Source organism: Callorhinus ursinus, unplaced genomic scaffold (assembly GCF_003265705.2).
Source record: "Callorhinus ursinus isolate GAN/ISIS: 27379988/994484 unplaced genomic scaffold, GSC_fseal_2.0 scaffold14, whole genome shotgun sequence".
In the NCBI taxonomy this organism is placed as follows: domain Eukaryota; kingdom Metazoa; phylum Chordata; class Mammalia; order Carnivora; family Otariidae; genus Callorhinus; species Callorhinus ursinus.
Window position 1 is genome coordinate 36,622,695 of NW_027397076.1, and position 25,580 is coordinate 36,648,274.

At 41.7% G+C, this 25,580-nt stretch overlaps 1 long non-coding RNA gene across 1 annotated transcript; it reads right to left on the reverse strand.

Annotated features, from left to right (window-relative positions):
- Positions 1–674: 674 nt before the first annotated feature.
- LOC141374167 (uncharacterized) lies at positions 675–21,682 on the reverse strand. Its single transcript, XR_012380819.1, has 3 exons — positions 21,578–21,682; positions 19,698–19,799; positions 675–4,125 (listed from the first exon to the last, which is right to left on the reverse strand). It is a non-coding gene; the product is annotated as an uncharacterized lncRNA (long non-coding RNA).
- Positions 21,683–25,580: the final 3,898 nt, after the last annotated feature.

Here is a 25,580-nt window from a genome sequence, read left to right on the forward strand (position 1 = left end):
CAACTCCACTGCAGGTCTGAGCCTCTACTCTATCTCAGCTGGGCCTGTGCACTGACCTCCTCACTGGTCTCCCTGTTCCTACACTTAACCTTTTGGAGTCTATTCTCTAAACGACTGCTTGAGAGCCTCTTTTAAAATGTAAATCTGATTGAGACATTTCCCTGCTCAAATCCCTCCAGTAGCTTCTCATAGCACCTAGAACAAAACTCACAGGCCTTACTTACTCTGGAAACTATGTTTTGTATGACCTGGCTCCTGGCTTTTCTACACACAGATTCCTTCCTCTCTTGTTTCCCTTGCCCTCTCAGCTTCAGGGACACTGCCTTCCCAGAGGGAGGGCCAGCATTTATCTGCCCCAGAGCATTCATATGGTTCACTTCCTCACTCCATTCAAATATGACCTCCTCAGGTGCCTGGGTGGCTCAGTTGGTCAAGCTTCTGACTCTTGGTTTTGGCTCAAGTCATGATTTAGTGTGGGGGTTGCTGTGAGATCCAGCCCCATGTCCGGCCCTGCACCCAGCATGGAGTCTGCTTGAGAGTCTCTCCCTCTCCCTCAGCCCCTCACCCCCTAAGATAAATAAATAAGTCTTTAAAAAAAAAGACTGCTCATTTTCAAAATGAGGGGGAAAAATTTTTGATTGAATGAATGAATGAAAGCAACACTTAATTGACTATGTTTACAAAAATAAAACTAAAAGCATTGATTCATAGAAAGCCATGTTTCTGGTTGTAATGTTTAATTTGATCCAGTTAAAGGCTATTTTTTCCCCAGTGATATGTTTGGAAGTTTGAGACACATAATCTAGTATTTAATAAAAATTACTTACATATTTGAGTGGTTTCTGAGTGCTCAGAGACTGTGCTAGTTTGCACATAAGTACTATATGTACTCCTCTGAGGCAAGTACTATTACACTCTCGCGATGAGGGTTGTGTGGTTTAGAGAGTTTGTTTCCAGCCCAGGGTCACAGTGATTACATGGGAGTGCTTGGATTTGAACCCAGGCATTCTCTGGAAGTAATGCTTATTAGGGACTGAGATAAAAAGACAGAAAAATTCAATGAGATGGATGCCAAATGGCCACTTTGAGCACTTTTGTAAGTGCTAGGGGACTCTAGGATGTTTAACTCCTGTTGTCTCTCACCCATTATTCTTTCTGTCCTGAGCAGGGGGGCCATGGTGCCAAGCCAAGCCCAACATCATTACCCTTCACTGCAACACGCTACACATTTTATGATTCCGGTAGGGTTGCAGCAACTCTTTATCAAACAATTCTTTCTTGGTCTTTACTAGAGTATATGCTTTTATTCCAGATTTGCTTTAAATATAAAGAGGCTTATGGGTTCATCCCAAACAATCCAGTGTTGTCAACCCCCTTCTGCCCCGAACATTACTGTTGAACATGTTCTTCTGCATCAACTCTCTTGGCCTATGTAGCTGTTGCTCAAATCCCCCCAGACTTTTTTCTCTGAGGCCGTCATGTAAGGGGAGAAAATGTACCCTAATTCCAGTCAGTGATTTTCTAGGTCTGTGCAGCTCAGGATGGGCATTGGTCTTTGCTCCTGTCATCAGGAGTTCTCAACCCCAAAGTATCTTCCCAAAAGCCAGGTCTGCCTTTGCCTTCTCACTATCGCCCTTATATCACACGTCTTGACTTTCCCAAATCCATCATCTCTATCCCCTCCCTTCTCCTCCACCTTCTTTAACCCTTACTTTTTGGTTTTTCCACTTTATTTTCAATCTCTCCCATCTGGTATTACCAACCTCTTCTCAAATTTAGTCACGTGTTCTCAGACATCATTGTGTTTTGCAGTGATCCTCTTTCAACAGTGAATGATCCCCATTATACCTTGCTTTTATAGATAGCATTTTATGATTCTCAAAGGCAGTTCGTGTATCCAGCGTAAGTAAACCTTCGGAGCAATACTGTGAAGTAGGTATTACCGTCTTAATTGGAGAGAAAAGGAAATGGAGTCACAGAGTCTTGTCCCTTGCCCCATACTACCCAGAAATGTGGAAATGGGAGTAGAATAAGGTCTGTTTTTTCATTTCCCCACAGCATACCACTTGTGAGTTTATTACAGCAGAATGTAGTAGGATTTATGCTGTCCATTTTGGTAGCTACCAGCCACATGTGACTACTTAAATTTAAAATAATTAAAATGAAACAAAATTTAAAATTCAGTTACTAGTTATATCACCTGCAATTTAAGTGATCAGTGAACACATATGAGAAGTGGCTACTGTACAGGACAGTACAGATGTTGAACATTTCCATCATGGTGGAATGTTCTATTGGATGGTGCTGACTAGGTCCCTGTCATGCTATTGATGCTGAGAGAAAAGTAGAATTTCTACTATCCTGGCTCTCTAGATGCCCTTGCACTGGCGAAGGGTGCTGGAGATCTGAAACCATCTCATCGTGGTGGAGAGCTAGTTCGTTGTTCCCCAAACTGGATAGGTCATCAGAATTACAGGTTCCTGACCCATTAATTCTTGAATGAATCCATAGTGCTCAGAGATGGATTATTAACTCCTGATCTGCTAGTTGCAAACCTTGTTATTGATAAATCAAAGAATCAGAAAAGGCAAACTGACCTCAGGGCACAGTGGACATTACCTATTGCAATTCATTCCTTGCAAAAATTGAAGTCCAGAGCAATCAAGTCACTCTTTCAAAGTCACCCAGTTGGTGGCAGACTCGAGAATAAAATACGAATTTCCAGATTCCCTATGCAGGCTCTTCTCTCAGCCACAGTATTTTGTTGAGCATTTGTCATTTACCAAAGCCTGTCCTAGATGATAATCAGGAAAAGAAGTCAGAGAGCAGTTTCCTCCTCTCTCTACCCATGCCTTTCCTGCTGCATTCATTAAAAATGGAGGGGCCGTTTTCCTAAGGCTATGCCAAAAAGGAGCAGCCTTGTGAGGCTCCCAAGACAGCTGGCCAACAGGATTACAGAGCCTCGCCTTGGATAATGAGACTATGTCTCATACCCTACCTCACGCAACTTGTTCCAGAATATGTGTCTGCTTAAGAACACCTGCCACATCGCCCTTCCTCCATCAGCCACTGTGTGCAGCCCTGATCTCCTTCCCACAGGAGTTCTAAATAAGTCAGCGTTGGGGAGCTAGAGAAACCTCTACAACTTCTTGCCTACGAAGTCATAAAGCAACAGCTGGGTGTGAAAATATAACCCCTTGTCACTTTTCCAAATAGCATAAGACCTGGCCTGAAGGGGCCTGTGCAAGTTCTTGGACATGTTGTAATTCACAGCTGCCGCCTGGAATAACATTTTTCCTCCCTGAGGTTTCGGGTGGCAGAGGGTGGTGATCTTTTCCAAGCGCTGCTTTTCTTCCTCAGGACCCTTCTGTCATAGCAGCGCTGGGCATTTACTCCCTCTCGTCTTAAATGTCTATATGTGACTGGGTCTGAAGTTCAGTGACTTGGGAGGCATAATGTCCTGAAGCCACTTCTTCATTACTCCCAGAAGGAAAGCCGAGATCTCTTAGGCAGAAGGCAGAGTAAGAGCAGAGCTCCTGGTTCGACATTGTTTTGTGCTTGAAAACATCAGCTTGCTGAATTTGGTGCTGCTTCTTTTTTTAGTGGGATAATACAAAAGTCTGAATTTCCCATGCAGGGAAAGAGCATCAACCAAAGGCAGTGCCTATTTGAATTTTTTTTCCCTAGCGTCCATTCTCTTTTGCCACTTCCGATTTGATTTTTCGCTCATAAAGAATAATTACGGGGTAAAATGGATTGTGAGTTTCCTTAACACAAAGCAGAATTGAATAGTTAGCAGCAAAAATCCAACAGCTGCTCATGTTCATTTTTATCCTCAGAATCTGATGAACAGAAACAGGAATGAATGTGTTTTAAGTAAACAGCCCATGTTCAGACGGGACCTTGGTGCTGGGAATGAAATAGAGCCTTGGTCCAGCTGAGCTTTATAATCAGCAAAGCCGCCGCCATCTGTCAGGGCTGGTGTCCTCTCCCTCGGGCTCTGGCTCCCGGGGCCCAGCTGACAGACGGGCATCATTAGCTGGCTTGTGCACTAGGTCACCCCACTGAGACGGGTCACCTTGTGTCTTCGGGGTGGTTTATTCCCCCCTGTTCCCAATTCTGATCCTGAAAAAGGAAAATTGAATTTTAGTCTTAAGATTAAATGATGACAGTATGCAATCTGTCAGCTCCTTGCTGGTCGCCAAGCAGGTTTGCTAAATTAAAAAAGAAGGGGGGAAATATGATCCAGCCTCTTCTTCTTCAGTCCTCTGGGATCAGAAGCAGGGAAACCCTGCCTGCGTCTAGCCCATTTAAATGCAAACACCTCAAAGATGCTTTCAGCCTTTACGGGGCTGTGTGGATTAATGAGCAGGCATGGAGATGTCATTTATTCTGGCTAAAATGTGGTGGAAATGAGAGAAGCTGGTGTGAATGGAGAATCAAAGAAAGAGACTCAACGTGCTGGTGAGTGGTTGCAAAGTCCACGCAGGGAACCACTTAGAGGCATAGAGCGTAAGTGGAAGCTACAAGCAACACTCTGCGCCCCCCACCCTCTAAATTCTTTCAATCAGTCATCTGTTTCAACACCTCAGTCAGTTGTACAGACTTTCTTTCACAGTTTTTTTCCGCCTGCACAGGTTGTTTCCCCTTAATCTACCCAATGATGTGAGGCCTGCACATTTTCCACTTTCTCTAGAGGCGGCTGTCAATCACTGACTCCTCCCCTGAAGGATACCCCTGAACCTGGCTTCTTGACCCTCATGTTGAATGCACTTTTTTTTCCTCTTTCTCATCTTGGTTTCTGAGGGCTTTCTCATGAGTGACAGTGACCTAGTTCTGGTCACTAGGTCTCTAGTGACTCTGGTCACTTTAGACAAGTTCTGGCAAGAATTTTTTATTAGTCAAATCTCAATGTGATCAATATTCTCTTCTGAGATAACTCAATTAATTCTCTTAATAAAGGAACACACGTTTTGGACAGGAATATAATTATGGAATCAGCTGCATTTTAATTGGGATGGAGAAGGAGGATTGTTAGAGCCCAAAGACACATGATAGAGAATCTTCTAGATTTCACTCCTGTAAAGAATTTGTGCCAGTGCTGCCCTTTCATCAGAAAAGTGCTCCACTGTGCACATGGGGGATTATCTCGTTAAAGTGCACAGATTTTAGTTTAAGGTTCTTGAAGCTTTTTAAGTCATGGATATATTTTAGAAATATCAAAATACAATGAGAACATAGCCTTGTCTACTGATTTCTTACATATGTGCTCAGCAATACAGGAGAAAACCCTACCACAAGGCAGATTGAGGCCTCCACACATGTGGTCTTTTGAATCTTCACATCCTGTGCAGCTTCCGGTCAGCTTCCTCTCGGTTCCCTCCCAGTGGTTATTTCAGACCTTCAGCAATGCACTCAAAATCTCCACTCTGCCCTTTCTCCTCTCCACTGAACCAGTTAACCTCACCTGTGACTTTGCTGAAAGTCCCTTCAAAGCCCTATTCTGGCGTCCCCATGCTTGCCCTTGTCCCCTCTTCCTTTCCAGCCCTCAGTGGAAGAGGGGACCTTTCTCGACTCTGGTCACGTCCCAGCCTGCTTCCTTCAGGCCTAGGGCCTCCATTTGTTACTGTCTCTTGTCTCTCTCATTAGTGCTACTTCCTGCTGGTTTCTACCCTTACCTGACTCACACTTCCACCCCTCACCTGTGCCCACTTTAGTGCCTTCTTCCTTCGTTGAAGAAAACGAAGGCTTACACTTGATGTTTAAACTTCCTTAACTCTCAAGTACTTTTGAAACTCTTCACTGTGTTTTTGACTTTCCTGAGATCCTCTGACTAAAGGTCATCATTGACATTGGAGTTTTCAAATGGAAAGTATTAGGGAGGGGGAGTGGTAGAAGGTTGTCACTTGCTTTGATCTTGTGCAGCTTTGGAAACGGCAGCCCGCTGAGATCAACTTGTTCTTCAAATCCCTGTGCTAAATGCAAAGAGGCAGTTCTAGGTTCCAATACCACCTCAGACTACTTTGGCTACACCCCTTTAGGGAAGTTACTTATCATTATTTTAGCTACAAATTATTACAGCTAATAGTAATTAGCTGGACTGAGGAGTGATTCACAATGAGTGATCAGGGGCAGGGCTAATTCTTTCATGTATTCTTTTTTTTTGACTTTTTTTTATTAACATATAATGTATTGCTTGTTTCAGAGGTACAGGTCTGTGATTCATCAGTCTTACACAATTCACAGCGCTCACCATAGCACATACCCTCCCCTTAACTCTTGACCACTTGCAGCCATGTCTCCCTGAGAATGGAAGGGAAATTTCACCGGAGTTCTCCTGACTGCCTGTTTTCTCTGCCCAGGACTTCCTCAAAGCTTCTGCAGTGATGATTTCCTTGTACCTGATTCTGGCTCATCATCAGAATCAGATAACCACAAAATAACGCATCAAATCCACTGATTTTTATTGAGCTATTTCTTGTCCAAGTCTGTATACAGTCAGGGAAACTCACACCAGAATCAATGCAACAGATTTTCCCCAAATCCAACAGACTAAATGCCATTTTTGAAAAGAAAAATCTGAAAATACAAACTTTCTAATGAGATTAATATCTGGCTCTTATTTTTTTTGTATTGAAGGTGTCATGGATCATTTATGGGTCATTTTTTAAAAGTAAAATAAGAAAAGTCATGTGTCGATTCACTGAATAGTTTAAGGGTTGGACTGGAGCTGCAATTCAAAGAGGTTTTGTGAAATATTTGCATTTGTGGTCACCTTTTATATGGGTTTATGAGTTCTCATTTGCTCTTTCAATAATACTGTGTGAAGTAGGAATTTTCTTTCCTATTTTATGAGTGTGTATACTGAGGCTCAAAATATTCAACCAACTTGCCTCAAGTCACCCTGTGGGATGGTGGTGGAAGCAAGATTCAAATCCAACCTTCTGATATTAAGATCCAAGCTATTTCCACTGCCCAGGTTCTCAAGGATCTGAAAATATTTTTAAAAATTTTTTATTTAAATTCAATTTAGTTAACATATTCTGTATTATTAGTTTCAGTGGAGGAATTTAGTGATTCATCAGTTGCATACAACACGCAGTGCTCATTACATCAAGTGCCCTCCTTAATGCCCATCACTCAGTGACCCCATCACCCTACCCCACCCCCTCCAGCGACCCTCAGTTTGTTTCCTAGAGTTAAGAATCTCTTATGATTTGCCTCCCTCTCTATTTTTATCTTCTTTTTCCTTTCCCTCCACTATGTTTACCTGTTTTGTTTCTTAAATTCCACATGAGTGAAATCATATGGTATTTGTCTTTCTCTGACTGACTCATTTTGCTTAGCATAATATCCTCTAGTTCCATCCACGTTGTTACAAATGGCAAGATTTCATTCTTTTTGATGGCTGAGTAGTATTCCATGTGTGTGTGTGTGTGTGTGTGTGTGTGTGTGTGTGTGTACACACACCACATCTTTATCCATTCATCTGTAGATGGACATCTGGGCTCTTTCCATATTTTGCTATTGTGAAAGTATTTTTTCTAAGCTTTTATTTATTTGAGAGAGAGAGAGAGAACATGAGAGAGAGAGAGATATGAGCAGGGGGAGGGGTAGAAGGAGAACATACTCCCCACTTAGCAGGGAGCCAGATTCGGGGCTCGATCCCAGGAACCTGGGATCATGACTTAAGCTGAAGGCAGAGGCTTAACCAACTGAGCCACCCAGTGCCCCACGAAAGTAATTAAGTAAAGATTTTATTTTGGAATAATTTTCAACTTACAGAAAAATTGTAAAGATGGTACAGAGAGTTCCTGTGTACCCTTCACCCATTTTCCCCATTACTGACATCTTTATATTGTGATCATACAATTATCAAAACTAAGAAGTTATCACTCGTACATTACTATCAATGAAGCTCCAGTCCTTATTCAAATTGCATCTGCTTTTTATTAATGACTTTTTCTGTTCCAGGATCCAGTCCAGTCCAGGACACTACATTACATTCAGTCATCATGCTTCCTGTTTCTCCTCTAATTAGTGACAGTTTCTCAGTCATTCCTTGATAGTTTTAAAGAGTACTGGTCAGGCATTTTGTAGATGTTGAAAATAAATTTTTTGATACTCAAAAATGTCACATTTCTACTTACAGCACTTTATTCTATACCTGTTTGATTTTTGTAGGCCTATTTCAAAAGGCAGATTTCCAGGGCTTTTGCTTGGCAATGATTGCATATTTCTTCTTGACATTATTAGGGACCCAGAACTTGTTTCAACACTGTTTTTATCTTGCAAATTGTTGCAGTGCATACCCACAGGTGAATTTAATGCCTAGCCTCATATTCCCAGATAATTGGATCCTTGAGGTCTAAAACGGTAACTAAGCTGAAATCATTGCAGAAAAGATGATGAATATACATGCAAAATTAAGAGGCCGCTTCACAGAGAGAATAGTAGCTAAACTAAATGGATGTAAAATTTTAAGAAAATTTAAGAAAAAACTTTACTATAGCAGAAAACAATTAAGTGAATGTTAGATGTAATAGACCTTGCTGACTTGTCTTAAGAGTTGATCATTCTTTGTCATCAGTTACTTTGGCTTGAGGAATATTTAAGACTAAATTCTGATATTATACTATACTTCATATAGTAACAGCTTATAGAAGAAAATGATAAAGAGGATAGCTCATACTCAGTACCTGGCACACAGTAAGTGCTCAGTAAATGTGAATTTCTTTCCAGAGAACACTTACCTAGTGCTTACTGTGTGACAGGCGCTCTTCTAGTGCTTTACACATATGACTCATTAAATCCTCCCTGCCACCCATTTTACAGTTTAGGAACTGAGATTCAGAGAGGTGGAGTTGCCCAGCGTTTCACAGAGAGTAGGTGTTATGGTTGGGATTTGAACCCAGGCAGGCTGGCTACCATATCCACTCCTTTAACTATGGTTTTCTACCTCTCCTTTGTTATCTATGCAGACCAGTCTGAGAAATGAGCGTTGCCCATGAGTGAATGTTCAAAATGACCGAATTGAAAATACTTTATCCTTTGCTGCGGGAACACTTTCCAGAATACATCGCTTGTCTTCCTTGCACAGGTATCATTTCCTTAGTATCAGACCATTATTAATGTAAACACCAAATCTTGCATTTTGCGCCACTATTTTCTTTTCCCCATACTGATAAAGGGTTGATGAGTTATTTTCCCTGCCATTTTGATTTATCAGTTTCCTTTATCACCGTTGGCTCTCTGTCACTTCTGGCCACGTCCAGCTGCAGGACTCTTAACAGGATCTGTTTTCTCTCTGCAATCACTGGCTTCCAGTTTGCTATGGAAACTGCTATTGCTACATTGAATGTAGAAGTAAAGCTACTGAGGGGTACCCTCAGGCCCTCTCCCAGGAGCTCAGAGCATGGAAGGGCGTGGGATTTGTGACAAGTATTTCCGTTGCTCACATATCTCTTAGATGGCTTCTTTGCTGGTTTCCTTTGCTCTACTCTTCACCATTGAGATCACTTCTGGATAAAGGAACAAATATATCACACATCTTGAACACCGTGTCTTAATAAAATAGATAATAAATTACCACTGGTTACTTCATATCCTCAACCAAATTACTAAATGCTACGCCAGTTGTGGCAAATAAATAAATAAATAAATAAATAAATAAGCAAGCAAGCAAGCAAGGAAGCAGTTTATCTTCTAAATATAATGCAAATGTGATCAATTATATCATTTAAAGCCCCATTGCCTTCATCACTGGATTTGAGGCACAGTGGCTTTTCTTTAGCTTCATAGAGAACTTCTCCCCCAGGGGCAGATGTTCTGACATTCATGGCATTTGGGGGTTCAGGGTGGAGTCTGGATTGTTTCTTAGCAAGTATCTGGTACCCCGTGGGATGCATAGAGGTGGTGATCTCTGATGGATGCCATTTTCCATCCTTACACTTAAATCCTTATCAGTGAGACCAACCGTGTGGTTTCTTTTCTTTTCTCTTCTTTTTTTTTTTTTTTTTTTTTTTTTGTCTCCCCTGACCCTGAAATTCTTCCAAGCATTTTCAGATGGATGGAGTTTTTGCTCTTGGCTCTTTCTAGTGGAAACAGAGGAGTCCTCCGTCTGGGCAGGATTGGGGCCAAATTGAGGAAGGAGCACTTTTCAGCTGTTATTTTGGACCCAGCTGTGTTTGGGAAAGGGTGGCTAGATTCAAACCCAGGTGTTTGTTTTTAACTCCCAAATCTTCCATGGTCTTTGGTCCTGATTCCCTCTGTTACATCCCACGCCATCCACATAGAGGAGGAAGCTCAACCAGGTATCACTAGGGAAACTCCACAGAAGCAAATGGTTTCCATTGTTTAGAATTTTTCCCACATGAGCACTCAGCAGGTGGGCATTCGACAAGCAACTAGGGGGCTCCTAGTTCAGAGTGGGAGACTCTGCAATGGCAGAGACTTGGTTCTCAGGTTGTAAATACCACACTCACAACTCATCATGTATTGATCTCATGCATGGTGACTATTTTATTCTTCCGTAAATGGGACTGAATAGCTCCCCAGGGTCTTAGTTCATCCATAATGAATAATAAATACTCCTATTAATTATGTGGTCTATGAATTTTCAGTCTGAGAGTTCATCAGAGTTATCAGTTAACAAATATTATGTGGAATTAGGAAAGGATTGCCCATTTCAGTTCTTTAAAACTACATACTTTTTATCCTTTAACAATACCTAAAGTCCTCCCAAATATGATAAACACATGTTTAGATTTATTTTCTAACCACAATTTTTTATTAACATATAATGTATTATTTGTTTCAGGGGTACAGGTCTGTGATTCAACAGTCTTACACAATTCACAGTGCTCACCATAGCACATACCCTCCCCAGTGTCCATCACCCAGCCACCCCATCCCCCCCACCCCCCTCCACTCCAGCAACCCTCAGTTTGTTTCCTGAGATTAAGAGTCTCTTATGGTTCGTCTCCCTCTCTGGTTTCATCTTGTTTCATTTTTCTCTCCCTTCCCCTATGGTCCTCTCTTTTTTCTCAAATTCCTCATATCAGTGAGATCATATGATACTTGTCTTTCTCTGATTGACTTAGCATAATACCCTCTAGTTCCATCCACGTCGTTGCAAATGGCAAGATTTCCTTTTTTGATGGCTGCATAATATTCCATTGTGTGTATATGTGTGTGTGTGTGTGTGTGTGTGTATACACACATACATCTTCTTTATCCATTCATCTGTCGATGGACATCTAGGCTCTTTCCATAGTTTGGCTATTGTGGACATTGCTGCTATAAACACGGGGGTGCACATACCCCTTCGGATCACTAGGTTTGTATCTTTGGGGTAAATATCCAGTAGTGCAATTGCTGGGTCGTAGGGTAGCTCTATTTTCAACTGTTTGAGGAACCTCCATACTGTTTTCCAGAGTGGCTGCACCAGCTTGCATTCCCACCAACAGTGTAGGAGGGTTCCCCTTTCTCCACATCCCCGCCAACATCTGTCATTTCCTGACTTGTTAATTTTAGCCCTTCTGACTGGTGTGAGGTGGTATCTCATTGAGGTTTTGATTTGTATTTCCCTGATGCCAGTTGATGTCGAGCACATTTTCATGTGTCTGTTGGCCATTTGGATGTCTTCTTTGCAGAAATGTCTGTTCCTGTCTTGTGCCCATTTCTTGACTCGATTATTTGTCCTTTGTCTAACACATTTAACTAATTTATTTCCAACCCTACCACCATTACTTTGTGAACCGCATGAAGGGCGGTCAATCCTGACACTGAGTTACAGTCAAGGCAGTTTCTTAATGGATGAATTATGAATATTCAAGATGGATTGGGTTATCAGGAGACTTCCCAGCATGACTTTTAAAAGCAATTACAAATTTAACTAGGGCTTTCCAGAAATGGCACTGTGGTCCAACTTTTTACCCATCAACTGTCCCTGGTTTTATGTGTGATAGAACACAGCCATGAAATCGGGACTCTATTTTTGAGGTAGCTATCGAAACACCAGTAATCTCTAAGAATAGCAGTGACCATGTATTAATAACCAATTAAAGCATTAGTCTGTGCTGACTGCCTCCTTTTATTTTGATTTTTTAAAATTTTTTTATTGTTATGTTAATCACCATACATCATTAGTTCTTGATGTAGTGTTCCATGATTCATTGTTTGTGCATAACACCCAGTGCTCCACCCAAAACGTGCCCTCCTTAATACCCATCACCAGGCTAACCCATATGCCCACCCTCCTCCCCTCTAGAACCCTCATTTTGTTTTTCAGAGTGCATCGTCTCTCATGGTTCGTCTCCCACTCCGACTTACTCCCCTTCATTCTTCCCCTCCTGCTATCTTCTTTTTCTTTTTTCTCAACATATCTTGCCTTATTTGTTTCAGAAGTACAGATATGTGATTCAACAGTCTTGCACAATTCACAGCGCTCACAATAGCACATACCCTCCCCAATGTCTATCACCCAGCCGCCCCATCCCTCCCACCCCCCACCACTCAGCAACACTCAGTTTGTTTCCTGAGATTAAGAATTCCTCATATCAGTGAGGTCATATGATACATGTCTTTCTCTGATTGACTTATTTGACTCAGCATAACACCCTCCAGTTCCATCCACGTCGTTGCAAATGGTAAGATCTCATTTCTTTTGATGGCTGCATAATATTCCATTGTGTATATATACCACCTCTTCTTTATCCATTCATCTGTCGATGGACATCTTGGCTCTTTCCACAGTTTGCCTATTGTGGACATTGCTGCTATAAACACTGGGGGGCACGTACCCCTTCGGATCCCTACATTTGTATCTTTGGGGTAAATAAACAGTAGTGCAATTGCTGGATCGTATGGTAGCTCTAATTTCAACTGTTTGAGGAACCTCCATACTGTTTTCCGGAGTGGCTGCACCAGCTTGCATTCCCACCAACAGTGTAGGAGGGTTCCCCTTTCTCCAAATCCCCGCCAACATCTGTCGTTTCCTGACTTGTTAATTTTAGCCATTCTGACAGGTGTGAGGTGGTATCTCATTGAGGATTTGATTTGGATTTCCCTGATGCCGAGCGATGCTGAGCACTTTTTCATGTGTCTGTTGGCCATTTGGATGTCTTCTTTGGAAAAATGTCTGTTCCTGTCTTCTGCCCATTTCTTGATTGGATTATTTGTTCTTTGGGTGTTGAGTTTGATAAGTTCTTTATAGATTTTGGATACTAGCCCTTTATCTGATATGTCGTTTGCAAATATTTTCTCCCATTCTGTCGGTTGTCTTTTGGTTTTGTGGACTGTTTCTTTTGCTGTGCAAAAGATTTTCATCTTGATGAAATCCCAATAGTTCATTTTTGCCCTTGCTTCCCTTGCCTTTGGCGATGTTTCTAGGAAGAAGTTGCTGCGGCTGAGGTCGAAGAGGTTGCTACCTGTGTTCACCTTTAGGATTTTGATGGACTCCTGTCTCACGTTTAGGTCTTTCAACCATTTGGAGTCTATTTCTGTGTGTGGTGTAAGGAAATGGTCCAGTTTCATTCTTCTGCAGGTGGCTGTCCAATTTTCCCAGCACCATTTGTTGAAGAGACTGTCTTTTTTCCATTGGACATTCTTTCCTGCTTTGTCAAAGATGAGTTGACCATAGAGTTGAGGGTCCATTTCTGGGCTCTCGATTCTGTTCCACTGATCTATGTGTCTGTTTTTGTGCCAGTACCATACTGTCTTGATGATGACAGCTTTGTAATAGAGCTGGAAGTCTGGAATTGTGATGCCGCCAGCTTTGCTTTTCTTTTTCAGTATTCCTCTGGCTATTCGGGGTCTTTTCTGGTTCCATACAAATTTTAGGATTATTTGTTCCATTTCTTTGAAAAAAGTGGATGTGTATTTTGATGGGGATTGCATTGAATATGTAGATTGCTCTAGGTAGCATTGACATCTTCACAATGTTTGTTCCTCCAATCCATGAGCATGGAATGTTTTTCCATTTCTTTGTGTCTTCTTCCATTTCTTTCCTGAGTATTTTATAGTTTTCTGAGTACAGATCCTTTGCCTCTTTGGTTAAATTTATTCCTAGGTATCTTATGGTTTGGGTGCAATTGTAAATGGGATCGACTCCTTGATTTGTCTCTCTTCTGTCTTGTTGTTGGTGTATAGGAATGCCACCGATTTCTGTGCATTGATTTTATATCCTGCCACTTTACTGAATTCCTGTATGAGTTCTAGCAGTTTTGGGGTGGAGTCTTTTGGGTTTTCCACATACACTATCATAACATCTGCAAAGAGTGAGAGTTTGACTTCCTCTTTGCCGATTTGGATGCCTTTGATTTCTTTTTGTTGTCTGATTGCTGTGGCTAGGACTTCTAATACTATGTTGAATAGCAGTGGTGAGAGTGGACATCCCTGCCACGTTCCTGACCTTAGGGGAAAAGCTCTCAGCTTTTCCCCATTGAGAATGATATTGGCTGTAGGTTTTTCATAGATGGCTTTTATGATATTGAGGTAGGTACCCTCTATCCCTATACTCTGAAGAGTTTTGACCAAGAAAGGATGCTGTACTTTGTCAAATGCTTTTTCTGCAACTATTGAGAGGATCCTATGATTCTTGTTCTTTCTTTTGTTAACGTATTGTATCACGTTGATTGATTTGCGGATGTTGAACCAGCCTTGCAGCCCAGGGATAAATCCCACTGGGTCATGGTGAATAGTCCTTTTAATGTACTGTTGGATCCTATTGGCTAGTATTTTGGTGAGAATTTTTGCATCCATGTTCATCAAGGATATTGGTCTGTAGTTCTCCTTTTTGTTGCGGTCTTTGTCTGGTTTGGGGATCAAGGTAATGCTGGCCTCATAAAATGAGTTTGGATGTTTTCCTTTCATTTCTATTTTTTGGAACAGTTTCAGGAGAATATGTATTAATTCTTCTTGAAATGTTTGGTAGAATTCCCCTGGGAAGCCATCTGGCCCTGGGCTTTTGTTTGTTGGGAGATTTTTGATGACTGCTTCAATTTCCTTAGTGGTTATAGGTCTGTTCAGGTTTTCTAGTTCTTCCTGGTTCAGTTTTGGTAGTTGATACATCTCTAGGAATGCACCCATTTCTTCCAGGTTATCTAATTTGCTGGCATAGAGTTGCTCATAATATGTTCTTATAATTGTTTGTATTTCTTTGGTGTTGGTTGTGATCTTTCCTCTTTCATTCATGATTTTGTTGATTTGGGTCATTGCTCTTTTCTTTTTGATAAGTCTGGCCAGGGGTTTATCAATCTTGTTCATTCTTTCAAAGGACCAGCTCCTAGTTTCGTGGATCTGTTCTACTGTTCTTTTGGTTTCTAGTTCATTGATTTCTGCTCTGATCTTTATTATTTCTCTTCTCCTGCTGGGTTTAGGCTTTAGTTGCTGTTCTTTCTCCAGCTCCTTTGGGTGTAGGGTTAGGTTGTGTATTTGAGACCTTTCTTGTTTCTTGAGAAAGGCTTGTATGGCTATATACTTTCCTCTCAGGACTGCCTTTGCTGTATCCCAAAGATTTTGAACAGTTGTGTTTTCATTTTCATTGGTTTCCATGAATTTTTTTAATTCTTCTTTAATTTCCTGGTTGACCCATTCATTCTTTAGTAGGATGCTCTTTAGCCTCCATGTATTTGAGTTCTTTCCAACTTTCCTCTTGTGATTGAGTTCTAGTTTCAAAGCATTGTGGTCTGAAAATATGCAGGGAATAATCCCAATCTTTTGGTACCCATTGAGACCTGATTTGAGACCTAGGATGTGATCAATTCTGGAGAATGTTCCATGGGCACTAGAGAAGAATGTGTATTCCGTTGCTTTGGGATGGAATGTTCTGAATATGTCTGTGAAGTCCATTTGGTCCAGTGTTTCATTTAAAGTCTTTATTTCCTTGTTGATCTTTTGCTTAAATGATCTGTCCATTTCAGTCAGGGGGGTGTTAAAGTCCCCCACTATTACTGTATTGTTGTCAATGTGTTTCTTTGCTTTTGTTATTAATTGCCTTATATAATTGGCTGCTCCCACGTTAGGGGCATAGATTTTTACAATTGTTAGATCTTCTTGTTGGATAGACCCTTTAAGTAGGATATAGTGTCCTTCCTCATCTCTTATTACAGTCTTTGTTTTAAAATCTAATTTGTCTGATATAAGGATTGCCACCCCAGCTTTCTTTTGGTGTCCATTAGCATGGTAAATGGTTTTCCACCCCTTCACTTTCAACGTGGGGGTGTCTTTGGGGCTAAAATGAGTCTCTTGCAGACAGCATATCGATGGGTCTTGTTTTTTAACCCAGTCTGATAGCCTGTGTCTTTTGATTGGGGCATTGAGCCCATTTCCATTCAGGGTAACTATTGAAAGATATGAATTTAGTGCCATTGTATTGCCTGTAAGGTGACTGTTACTGTATATTGTCTCTGTTCCTTTCTGATCTGTGCTGCTTTTAGTCCCTCTCTTTGCTTAGAGGACCCCTTTCAATATTTCTTGGAGGGCTGGTTTCGTGTTTGCAAATTCCTTTACTTTTTGTTTGTCCTGGAAGCTTTTTATCTCTCCTTCAATTTTCAATGAGAGCCTAGCTGCATATAGTATTCTTGGCTGCATATTTTTCTTGTTTAGTGCTCTGAAGATATCATGCCAGTCCTTTCTGGCCTGCCAGGTCTCTGTGGATAGGTCTGTTGCCAATCTAATATTTCCACCATTGTAGGTTACATATCTCTTCTCCTGAGCTCCTTTCAGGATTTTCTCTTTGTCTCTGAGACTCATAAGTTTTACTATTAGATGTCGAGGTGTTGACCTATTTTTATTGATTTTGAGAGGCGTTCTCTGTGCCTCCTGGATTTTGATGCCTGTTTCCTTCCCCACATTAGGGAAGTTCTCTGCTATAATTTGCTCCAATATACCTTCTGCCCCTCTCTCTCTTTCTTCTTCTTCTGGGATCCCAATTATTCTAATGTTGTTTCGTCTTCTCGTATCGCTTATCTCTCAAATTCTGCCCTCGTGATCCTGTAGTTGTTTCTCTCTCTTTTTCTCAGCCTCTTTATTTTCCATCATTTGGTCCTCTATATCGCTGATTCTTTCTTCTGCCTCATTTATCCTAGCAGTTAGTGCCCCCATTTTTGGTTGCACTTCATTAATAGCCTCTTTGATTTTGACTTGGTTAGATTTTAGTTCTTTTATATCTCCATAAAGGGTTTCTCTAGTAACTTCCACGCTTTTTTCAAGTCCAGCTAGTATCTTTAAAGTCATGATTCTGAACTCTAGATCCGACATCGTACCAATGTCAGTATTGAGTAGGTCCCTGGCAGACGGTACTACCTCTTGTTCATTTTGCTGAGGTGATTTTTTTCGTCTTGTCTTTTTGTCCAGAGGAGAACAGATGAATGAGAAAATAGAAGCTAACAGGTTAACAACGTCCCCAGCAAATATACTCTATACAAATCAGAAAAGACCTGAAACCAGGGACAAGAAAGCAAAAGAAAGAAGAGAAAAAAAAAAAAAAGAAAAAGAAAAAGATAAAAACAAACAAAAATAGAACAAAACAAACAAAAAAAAAACAGAATATGATCAAATACGATCAGGCTAGTGCATAGATCAATGCCACACACTAGCTTTTGTGCATATTTTGGCCTGTTAGAAGAAAGTGCCTCCTAAAATTTTAAAGGAAGAAAGACTTATATATGGACAAAATAAGGGTTGATACAATGAAGGGATGGAAGATGACTGTAACGATGAAAATTATAAAAGATTTTATAAAAGGAATTGATACGATAAGAAGTTGTTTGAAAAAAGATGGAAGAAGATTTAAAAAAAAAAAAAGGGAGAGAATGTGATCAGGCAGGAGACTAGAACAAAGCCATACACTAGTGATTTAGGGTATATTTTGATCTGTTAGAGAAACTGTATCTCAAAATTTTAAAGAGAGAACAGCTTACATATATATGCCAAAAATAAGGGTAACTACTATGAAGGGATAAAATATGACTGTAAAAATGAAAAATAAAAAATGTTTTTTTAAAAAAAGGGATTGATGTTGGTTGAAAAAGGGAAAAAGAGAAATTAAAAAAACAGTTAAAAAATTAACTTTGAAAAACTAATGAATCATGGTAAAAAAAGCCATGAATTCTATGTGCAGTATTCCCCTAGCGCTGGAGTTCTCCCGTTTTCCTGGATCGGTAAACTTGGTCTTGGCTTGCTGGCTGTTCGTGCTGATCTTCTGGGGGAGGGGCCTGTTGCCGTGGTTCCCAGATGTCTTTGCCGGAGGCGGAATTGCCCCGCCCTTGTCAGTCCGGGCTAAGCAAGCTGCTCCGGTTTGCTCCTGGGAGCTTTTGTTCCCTGCATGCTTTCCGTACAGCTTTGGAGGACGACAGTGAAAATGGCGGCCTCCCACTCTCTGCTCGGAGGAGGGAAGAACTCAGGGCCCCGCTCCTCAGTACGCCCCCAGAGAAAAGCAGTCAGTCACTCCCGTCTCCCGGTCTCTGGCCGCACCCCGTGCTCACCCGGCCTGTGACCGAGCGTTTCTATCTCTGGCACCTGACCCCGTGTGGAGTCTCCAAACCCAGCAGATCCCTGCGGTGCGTTCCCGCGCCGCTCCTCCTGGGGGAGGAGGGGGAGTCTCCCCGGCTCTGCCGCTTGTTGGGTCCCTGCTGGAGGAGCAGTGGCCCAACTGGGCGCGGATAACAGTCTATGGCAACCCCGAGCTGAGAGCCCGCGCCTCGGCTCCGTCTCTGCAGCCGGCTTCCCCGCTCCGATACCTGGGAGCTCTGGCGCACTCAGGCTCCCCTGGTCTTTCTGTGACCCCGAGGGTCCTGAGACCACACTGTCCCACGAGGGTTCCACCCCCCACTTAGCCACTGCAGCGACGTCCCTCAGCGGAGCCGACTTCTAAAAGTTCCGATTTTGTGCTCCGCGGCTCTATCACTTACCAGAAGCGGCCGGCGGAGGCCCCCTTTCCCGCCGTCCATCCTCCCGAATATCGCCTCGGATTCACTTCTCGCACGTCCTACCTTCCAGAAAGTGGTCGCTTCTCTGTTCAGAGAGTTGTTGCTACTCTCCTCTTCGATCTCTTGTTGAGTTCGTAGGTGTTCAGAATGGTTTGATCCCTATTCAGCTGAATTCCTGAGACCAGACGAAATCCAGGTCTCCTACTCCTCCGCCATCTTGCTCCATCCTCTGCTCACTGCCTCCTTATAACTTCTTCCTCAGTCAGCCCAGAGAACAGGGCTGTATTTGAATAACAACAGAAGGGAAAGGTCCTGCTACTATATATATATATATATAGTAGTATATAGTAGCATGTATATATATACTATATATGTATGTGTATATATAAAATTTTTATATATAGTTATAATTATAATGTAATTTTATATAATTTTTCCCAGCAACTGATTCTGGGTAAGAAAATGAGTTTTTCTTTTAAGGCCCCCAGAATAAATAGCTAGCTTTCAAATTTTCCCTTTCATGGTGATACCTGAATAAGGAATATGGCTGGTTTATTACTCATAATATGGTGACTTTCTAAGAGTAATTGGCTGAAAAAAATCTGTTCTCTAGTTAATAAATGAATAAACACTTAATTAAAACATTGCCCTACATTTGTTCTCTTTTACTTTCTCCTCCCATTTTTAGACTTTTTCTTCTCTTAACCTCTCACTAATACCCACTCACTTCTTCTTACCTCTCTTGTGGTACCAAAGGAGACTTACCTCATTATCAAATATTTCACTCTGCTTGTCCTGTATCAGTTGGGTTGTCACTCAAAGGCTTTATCCAGGGTGACAAGCACAGTGCCTGGTTTGACTGTCCCCCTTTGGATGGAAGGAGAGAAACTGTTTTAGTCAGCAGATTACAACTGAGGCCCTAGTAGGGGGCAAGAAGGAAGCAAGAATTTCTCCCTTCATTTGCAACTCTCACGGGCTACACTGGATCATGGTCTTTTCGGCGGGGGGAGGAGGGGAGGAAGGATTTGCTCAATTGATTCCACAACAACCCGGCCAAGGACAATCATTTTTATTTTACGGATGGAACTTGTGAGGCTCGAGAGTCTAAGCAACTTGTACGGAGACACCCAGCTCGTAAGTTGCAGGGTCTGAATTTGAAACCAGGTCTGTGTGAGTCAACACTCAGTTGCTTTCCACCATTCCATGCTGGGTCCCCCATGGTGAGAGTGAGAGTGAATCTGGCTCCTGAAGCTCCCTCACCTGTGCTCTCCTCTCTCAGAGTCTCAGCCATTAAGGGGTAATCGACAAACGAGGAGCCAGATTCAGTGAAACCCTGGACTCCCACCTGCTACTTTCCTCTGGGGAGGCAGAGCACTTGCAAACAGGGCACACTCTGCTAGCTGGAAGGTGTTGACATTCAGATGTGAAGATGACTTTGCTGCCCCCTGCCAATCAGACATTTTTTAAAAAAGATTTATTTATTTTGGTGGGAGGGGGTGGGGCAGAGGGAGAGGGACAGAGAGAAACTTTAGCAGACTCTCCTTTAAGCACCCATCCCCGACGACGTGGGGCTGGATCTCACGACCCTGAGATCACGACCTGAGCCGAAACCAAGAGTCCAATGCTTAACTGACTGCGCCACCCAGGCACCCCAATCAGACAGCTTTAATAAGCATTTTTGGGCAAATAACAGGGTTAATAAATCAGAATTAATCCAGCTGCAGTTTTCAAGCTTGTATGTGAGATGGCTTGAGGATGGTAATAATGACAATAAAACTAAAACCAGCTACCTTTCATTGAGTATAAGCTATGATCCAGGAACTCGTATCATTTCTCATTACTGTGACCACCATTGGAGATACTGTATCTCCATTTTGCAGATGGGAAAACTGAGACTCTGAGGAGTTAACCGCCCAAAGCCAAGCAGCAAGCATGTAGCTGAAAACTAACTAGAAGTCAGGTCTGCGGGCACACAAACCACAGACCAGCCACTGTGTCGCAGCTGCTCCTCTCCTGTGCCTGCCAGGTTGGAAGGAAGCCTGGCAAATTGGCCTTGAGCGTCCACGCTTGGGACCAATCAAATTCCCATCCGTGATTAAATTGAATAATTGAAAATCCTCTGTTTCATTCTTATACTAGGTTTGATTGCAAACTCTGTGGCCCTCACTGTTGCATGTTAATAAGCTTTCAGTGGCTCTGCATTACCCAGAAATTAGACATCCAAATGCTTCTGTTGCAAATGTGAAGGCCTCCACAATCTGACAGCCCCCATTTCCTTTTTATCCCTAACCACCTTCTCACTAAACTTCTGTTTTACTTTCTTTACGAAACACCAGGTGCTTGCCCACTGCCTGAGTTCGGCCCAGTTCTGCCTAGTCTAAAAGCTGCCACTCACCTTCCTATTGAACCCAGCTCAAATTTCACTTCCCAAATCATCTGGAAAATTCGTACTGAAGTACTGACTCTCAACCGTATACTCTAATAGCAATTATTTTCAGGATAGTTCATTTGCCAATTAAGGTGCATGACTTAGAGGCCTATCCACTTCAGGGCCTTGATACACTACTTAAAACTTAGCATGCTTTTTAACTTTTTTATTTCATCCCAACTAGAAAGGAATTCCGTCCTACGCCCCTTCATCTCACCTGTGCAGCACAAAATGTGTGGCCTGGCAGACAGCAGTCACGGAGGGTCTCGGGCACAGGCTCTGTAACAGCAGTACATCAGAGCTCCAGCCGCTCAGGCATGTTTCTATAATAATGTCAGTGCTATGAGCAAAGACAACTGCCTGCTGACCGCGTGGCCTGGATGAGAGTCACAGTTCGGTCCTTGATACGGTGCCAACTTCCATTTAACCTGAAAGGGTGAGAACGGGGCGAAAGGTGAAACGAGACAGGATCTAACCCTGAAGAATGAAAATGAAATTTGACTTGGAAACAAGTCCTCGTTTTCGCACATTTTGATTATTTACAGCACATTTTCCCATCAGTCTCTGTGTGTTTGGGGGTGCAACTCAAAGGATGCGGGGGAAAGATCAACCTTTGGATTAAAAGAATTCCTTTAAACTTTGGTCATTCTGATGAACTGCCTCCCTGAAAACACATCTTACCTTCAGGAGCGGACAGGGGCATCCAGGCGCCATGGGGACACTGTAACTATAAACAAATTGGGCTTGACACTTCCTTGAAGGTTGGTTGGTTTGTTCACCTGCCTGTGAGTCAGCGGTGGAGAAAGTGACTCCAGCGCTCAAGGGTGGCCACCTTATTTGCCTGTGAATCTATGACCCCAAAGTTCTTTTCATCTTGAATAAATTATTGAGGTAGGGAGAACAACAGCAAACTCATCCGGAAAAAGAGGAGGGAAAATATGTCCTTCCCAAAGATTATTTGTACATATCACGTTCCTTCCAGCCTTCTCTTCCAGAAAATGAGAGAATAGGAGCCCTCATGGACAAGAATGCTAATTATAATCATTACCTAAAGTCACAAATCTTTAATGACAAGGGCCAAAGCTGTCAGACATTAACACTATAGCTCCATGTTTCATTTTAGTACAAATTACTTTCCTTTTCCTTTGACAAATGCTTCAATTTTCATCTCAAAGTTGCTCTTAGAATGAACATGTAATTATCTGGTCTTATTTACAGCAACAAAGGTCAGGTTCTTTAGCAGATATTAATAACCACTGTGCTAAGAGCATTCTTCCAGCTCACCCCACATGCTGAGCTTTGCCCTCATTTCAACCTTGTGAAATTTTCATGGTGCCCACCAACTTTTTATGCCGCAAATCCATGCTGATAACCACACTGAGCCAAATTTCCTCTTATTAAACCCAATCATTATGCATTAAAAAGACATCACCTTGTTCCATTAGGGTTAATAGAGTCTGTCTGAGTAATATAGAAACATTTATCTGATTTCTTTGAACCTCCCAAGGCTTGAGAGCCTAAAGAGCATGACAAAGAAGTTACAGTGATTCATGAAGATCATAGTGGTAGTGTCATTTCTGAGGCCAGGTTCAAGCTAGCAAAGTGGAAAACTGTCATAATTCCAAAAAGAAAGTACAGTACGGTACCAAAAAAATTTTGCTCCAACTATTTGGCTATTTTAGATCTAAAGTGGGACCAGGTATTAAATTTTATATCTACCTCTATATTTATAAAGCTATAATAATAGCTAACATCATGTCATATTCCAGACACTGTTTAAAATATTAATTATTAAAAAAATATATTAATTATTTAATATTCATAACAATCCTAGGAGGTAGCTACTACTATTGTCCCCATGTTACAGATGGAAAAACTGGGGTACAGAGTTAAGTAACTGCCCCAGGCTATGCAGCTAATATATGGTGGGAACGGAATTGGAACCCAGGCACTCTGATGAAGATGCTAAGGGTTTTATCACTCTGTGCTTCTGCAAATCTAACCCAGTCCATGACTGCCAGGGTCAAAGCCAGAGACTCTAGCAAGGAGAATATTTTGGCCAAGTTTTACTTCCTTTTGGGTCCAGTGTATGTGTGTAGGAGCAGAGTGTGATTGGTCCAACATTAGGGCAAGGATCTGCACTGCAGCAAGCCTGAGAGGTCTGTTCTGTTCTCACCTTTAGGAAGAAAATTAATTCTCCAAGGAAAGGAAAACAAAAGCCATTATCTATCTATCACCTCACAGTAACTATGTGAAGTAGAATTTATTATAGAATTATCTTTTACAGATGAATAACTCAGAAAAACTAATAAGTTACCTAAGGACCATGTAGTTAGGAAGACACAAAAGAGGGGGTAAAGCTCACTTCACTTTATCACTCTTTGTCCCTAAAGTAGCAGTGCCTAAAATGTTTTAATAAGTATTGCATGAAACAATAACAAAAAAAAAAAAAAGAAAAGGAAGGAAGGAGGAAGAGAGGGAAGTTTCTATGTTCAAAAAAGTTTGGGAAACCTTTGATTAATCAAAGTTATGTAGGCTTTTTACCTGCCGGACTTCTCAGAACCTTTAATACATTAGTGTGCATTGAAAGGATATACTATGAAGAACTTAGGTCACTCTAAAATTCTGTGTGTGTGTGTGCGTGTGTGTGTGTGTGTGTGTGTGTGTGTGTGTGTGTGTGTGTGTGGTAAGACATCTTATGGGAACAAAGTTCTATGAAGTACATTTTGAGAAATGCTACCCTAGTGATTTGAAGACCTTCTAGGCAAAATATGTGATCCAGGAAATGCTTCTGTTTCATTATCATCTTTAGGGCAAAGGCCAGGGCATACAGAATGCAAGATTCAATCTACTTGAGCTTGGATTTTTATTATTAGGACTGGGTCAGAATCATAAAAAGCATTTAGTGCAAGGGTCGCCTAAGCCGAAAGACTACTTTAAGGCAGACAAATATATTAAACTCTGTATTTCATTTGTACCTAACGTTGCACACCTAACATTTCTTCTTTACTGTTGTTAACTATTTGTGTGTATATGTGTGTGTGACTCTATGTTACAAATGCCCAATGAGGTTTTAAACTATTTCATGGCATGAATTATGTCCTGTTTTCCTTTGGAAAACAGGACATATATATTGCTTCTCTGCCCAGAATAAGCATGTGTTATGTTTAATTGCTTAATTTGAGCCAGACATTTCTTAAATTTTTAAAATAAATGATCCAGGGGTGCCTGGGTGGCTCAGTCGTTAAGCGTCTGCCTTCGGCTCAGGTCATGGTCCCAGGGTCCTGGGTTGAGCCCCGCATCGGGCTCCCTGCTCAGCGGGGAGCCTGCTTCTCCCTCTCCTACTCCCTCTGCTTGTGTTCCCTCTCTCTTTGTGTTTCTCTCTGTCAAATAAATAAAATCTTTAAAAATAAATAAATAAAATAAAATAAATGATCCAGTAGAATTATAAAGTTGGATCAATTGATAATCTATTGGGGTTTTCTGATGATCAAATAAGATAATGCATGCAAATGCTTATTATTATTATTCCCATAAAAATGGGAATGTGAATTCACGTTACTTCAAAGTTGTAAGAATTTCTACAACCAACTATAAATCAGAAGTTGGATTTAAAAATTGCCCCGTTCCTTGGCAGCTCTTTGGTCTTCAGGCCCTGTTGGCACTCTCAGCAACAACAAGCAATGGGTCTGATATTTGAAAGCGACTTCTCCATACCAGTTTGAAAACCTCAGTCAGTCTATTCCCATATTTAGCCCCTTGCTAGCCTTTTTGGTCTGCCTCTGACCTTCTACTCTTTTGTTCTCCTTATATGTGTATTTGGTCTTCCCACCTGGATTTCAAGTTCCTGGAATCCCAAAGACCATGAACTACTCTCTTTGTACCTCTCTGTTCCGGTGTAACAGTTTCATCCCCACACTTAGTGGCTTAAGACAATCATTTCATTATGCTTCATGCTCTCTGTGAGTCAAGAATTTGGGGAGGGCTTGGTGGAGCCGCTCTGGCTTAGGGTGTGGCATGTAGCTGTAGTCAGATGGTGGCCAGAGCCGAGATTGTGAAAAGTAGGCACTGGAGCAGCTGGGGGGCTGGCTGGGCAGCTATCAAACTTCATGTCATCTCAAGGCTTCTCACTGTGGTCTTCTCCACCCGAGCTATTTTGGGCTTCCTCGCAGAATGACAACCTTAGGCCAGAAACCGATTCCATGGCTGTTAGAAGTTTC